General features: G+C 39.6%; 1 long non-coding RNA gene across 1 annotated transcript; it reads right to left on the bottom strand.

Annotated features, from left to right (window-relative positions):
- Nucleotides 1-225: 225 nt before the first annotated feature.
- Nucleotides 226-3,939, bottom strand: LOC123984343. Its single transcript, XR_006828422.1, has 5 exons — nt 3,646-3,939; nt 2,815-3,013; nt 2,405-2,556; nt 1,073-1,277; nt 226-940 (listed from the first exon to the last, which is right to left on the bottom strand). It is a non-coding gene; the product is annotated as an uncharacterized LOC123984343 (long non-coding RNA).
- Nucleotides 3,940-4,429: the final 490 nt, after the last annotated feature.

The raw sequence follows: 4,429 nt of genomic DNA, 5'->3' as shown, positions 1-4,429 counted from the left end.
TCACACCTTACCGTTCTAGCAACAAGCCAATAGGATTGGAGTGATTTCATTCACGTTCAGACCTGCTTCGCCTAGAGGCATTCCCATAGTGTCGTAACCGACGCAGTTCGAGTTCCCTTGAAGGGGAACTAATGTTATATGTAGATGAGGATAGCAGTTAGCCTATTTATTTAAGTTTATATAATTTAATTCATATTTTAGTTTCCTAACATATTTATAGGCCGCCTTGCTATGTGGTAGCTCAACCAGCAGAGGTCACTCTGCCCCCTTCTGTGTAAGAGTCCTTCTGTGGCGCCAACAGGCAATAAGGGTTTGACCTTTTGACTTATGTTTATATCAAAGAGAAGGCTGGCACTGCGACCAGAGGAAGCTAATCACTGAGACTGAAGGGTGTGCAGAACTTCACCTGCCTTCCAGCTTCTCTTACTATGGCACTATAGCTGCTAAAAACTACTCTACTGTTATGTGTCAAAACTCTTCCAAAACAAATCTGTGGAGTTGTAAACTTTTTATTTTCCTTTGCCGTTTTTGCCAGTGTAAAATACTTTTGTTTGTTAAGCAGAGTAAATATTTTGAATGCAGCCTGTAGCTCTCAGTGTGGCGGCCTACTTATGTGTGAAACCTGGTGAGCATTACTGTTGTACTGTTGTTGTATTGTAACCAAGTGCATTAATGCATTTTGGAAGGGCCCAAAATTGTGGTTCACTGTCTCGTCAAGCAGGACTGTGATGTCTGGATGCGCCTCAGCGAAGCGCCTCTCAGCCTGAAGACGTTCCGTGGCATCCACAAAGGGGTTCTCTACCAAAGACTGATGTTCTTGTTAGGCTGGCGTGATTTTCTTGGTCATACAAGTCAGCAGCCTGACTTGCAGTTGGAAGCTGATCCGCAGTGAGCTTCACCCTGCAGCCACCTTCTGCCAAGACATTTGGAATGCCTCTACCTGGGGAAAAGATGATTGTTTTGAGTAGGGACAACAAAAAAGGACCATTAGCTCATTACGCTCAAACACACTAACACCCCGAAGAAATGTGTTTGTGTGCTGTGGAAAAAAATTGGATAAATCCTCAAATACCTGAAACTGTATGGCTATTCCATGCGTCAACAAAACGCTGAAGTCCAGTATTGGCAATCTGACATGACAAGTTTGACAAGCAGAAACGCACAGTGTTGTCCTCCATGTTTAGCCTCTCCTGATTCACTAGATTGATGATTGCTGACTTTAGAGGATAAGTCACACGGTTGTTGACCTCAGGCCACACACGTTCAATTCTGTTGTTCTGAAATAAATAATGAAGAAAGACAAAAAATAGTTAAATAATATACACTCTGAATACTACTGAGGTTGATAATGACTACCAGCTATATACAGCATGTTAGCCTCGAAAACCCAGCTGTATTCTAACATCGACTTAGCTCTCCTCATTAGCTAGTGTGGTGATTGATGTGTAGAGAAGAAACTCCACTTGACACTGTTCTTGATCATAATAGTTTATTAATCAAAGAGTTCAGCATCAATTACAAGCTCTGCAGCAGCTTGGAGAGTGACCCAGCCCGAAGGCCACTCCGTTTCTCTGTACATCCAACATGGCTTATATAGTGTGTGTGTGTGTTTAGGTATCTGGTATCAGAGAAGGGTCTGAGTCTGCAAAATAAAATCCACAGAAGGGTACATGCGATCTTTAGGTAGCAAAACAAGGGTTAGAGGTCAAATTCTATGACCTCAGGTTCAGTCCCTACATAACCACCACTCAATACTCTTCCCAAAGGTCCCTGACCATCTGTCTTGCTGCTACAGTGCTATTTTGAACTGTTATAAGTCAAATGCATACATTTTGGATACTACACTAGGCTCCTTACATGCTTGCTAATTATTTTTTTTGAGTTGGGTTTACGAAACTGACAGCGTTGTGTTGGACAGATGTGTGCAGCTGTGTTCGTGATGGAGTGTAAGAGAGAGCGAGAGAGAGAGGTACAAGCGAGAGGATGTGCTGGGCGAATGCGCCACGCTGCTCTTCAGTCAAATACGATTTTAAATAGGCCTGGGGAAAAAAAGAGAAAATCAATATGTGGTGGTCAGCGTTGGTATCGTGGCGGGCCACCACAAATAAATGAACGTATGGGAAACACTGACATGCATTTTGATCTATTTTGTGATTTCCATTATTTGACCATAGCCGCTTATCAGACTGTGGAGCTTGAAAGTTGAAATGGGCAGATTTGTCCAACTTGACCAAAACAGCACTATTTAAAACTTTATTGATGATGACACCAGCCATTGTTACATTGTAACATCTGGAACCCGTCCAGCATGCATTCCTTAGGATATTTCTACTGTCCATATGAGATGTCAAAATAAAATGAGGGCAAGAAATACAGTTTGATGTATAGAAAGAAAAACAAATACCTTTGTTGACTGTGTCTGTAAATATGGTGGCCTTTCTTTCTTGGTCCAGTCTGTACCCAGACAGCTTGTCTTGTACAAAGAGAGACAAGAGAAATTCTCAACCATGGTCGACTCTGACTTGATCCCATAGTCCATAGCTGAGAACTGCAGTCCTATTTAAATATTGAAATAAAATTATTATATATATGTTTTGCAAATTCCACAATCTAGTAAAGTATCATTTGCCTGTTTCAACATTCATGGATTATGTCAGGCTGGTAACATTGGTAGGTCATTCTAATAACCCTTTACACAGTTCATTAAAATGCATAAACAGGAGAAGGGGTAAAAATGCTAACATTATATCTTACAGTTATAGACGTAGGTTAATGCTGAAATACACATTACTGAAGATTATGTCACATACTCACTTGTAAACTTCATCATATATGGTGAGGTTATTTATAATTGGCATGGTGGAGTGGTCAACCAGTTTACCACTGTACCACTGTGTTTGATGTGACTGTACCATGTCACACCAAACATGACCATCTTCTCGTTCTGGTCAATGTGCATTTTTTGACCCATGTATGCCGCATGGTAGGGCACAGGATTCAGGTTTCTTAATCCCTAAAACGGATAAAATAGATGGATGGAACACTGATAAGACATGTATGGTTGTGTGACATTAAACCAGCAGTTCACATAAAACACAATTCAGCTTATTTTTTACTTACATGAGATGTTATCTAGCCATCAAAATACTTTCTGCAGGGTCTGATGAGGTTGCTAAATATTTCTGCTCACTCTGATACAATTATTTACAATGGGATACTTAAAAGTCATATAAACAAAACATGACTGCAAACCTGATTCCAAATATATTTGACCCATTTTATAAATATATTTTCACCTAATATCTATTTTGATGTGATTTTCAGAAGCCAAAATATATATAATATTATTTTAGGCTAAATAACATTCTGGGTAACCTAAAAAAGAGCCTGTCTTTTGTGCCCCTTAAAATAGAAATTAATAATTAAATTGATATTTAGCATACAACCTACAAATGATATAATGGACATTGTGTTGAAGAAGTCCTGGATTCCTAAAACATTTCTGCTTTACTGTCTAGCACAAACATACACAGAAATTATGTGAGTGACAGAGAAAGAAATGTCATCAAGGAAAAAATTTTAAATAAACCATAGGATTTCACAATTAAGAGGTGTAAGGCATGAGGAATTTCTGTGAAAACATACTTGAGTGCGTGCCCAGTGGTATGGCGGCTGGACAACACGTAGTGCAGCTGCAACACGTAAATGTAGGTCAATTTTGCGTGTTATATATATACCCTTTATCTTAAGTGTTGGACACTACTTCTTTCTGCTTTAGATTGTATCTGAGACAGAATTTTTTTATACCACCCTTTTCCAAGCCCATGGAGACGAGGGTAGAAGAAATTTCCTCATACGTGCTTCCTTGCAGCCTCATGTCTTTTATTGTCTCCAAATAACTTTCAAGTGCCATCTTGTGAGCAGCAGATGTCCTTGTTTTGTACCCTGAAATAAGGAAAAGTAAAAACAAATAACTTAGGATGAGTGGTGTTGATGCTACATACTCTACTATTTACAAAAACATTTATTCATTTTCATTCAATGGTAAGAAGTCTATCCTCACAGTCCTCTTTAACATGTACAGTTCAATTTCCTCAAACTGAGAAGACCAAAGCAAAAATATTTTGCAGCTAAGGGTCAACAGGCAACGTGCACAGCAAAAAATGTGAAGAACCACAGACGACACTAACAGAATCACAGGTGCACTGTCATGATGGCTTTTGCATCATGAGTCAATGATAAACTCTTGAGTACCCACTTTTGTTCTGGAAATCTCAGAACGTGGGATAGAGAAAGAAAGAGGGGCGACAGGAAACTCACACAAAGCAAGGATGAGTCTGTGCCATAGACTGTATATAAAAAGGTCTGTGCATTAAAAAGCTGAAGACCCTTCGGTAAGTCACGCCCCCTTAGTTACAGTTGCTAAGGC

The sequence above is a fragment of the Micropterus dolomieu genome, linkage group LG02 (genome assembly GCF_021292245.1).
Source record: "Micropterus dolomieu isolate WLL.071019.BEF.003 ecotype Adirondacks linkage group LG02, ASM2129224v1, whole genome shotgun sequence".
Classification (NCBI taxonomy): domain Eukaryota; kingdom Metazoa; phylum Chordata; class Actinopteri; order Centrarchiformes; family Centrarchidae; genus Micropterus; species Micropterus dolomieu.
The sequence above is the reverse complement of the archived record's forward strand: the minus strand, read 5'-3'. Positions and strand labels throughout refer to the sequence as shown.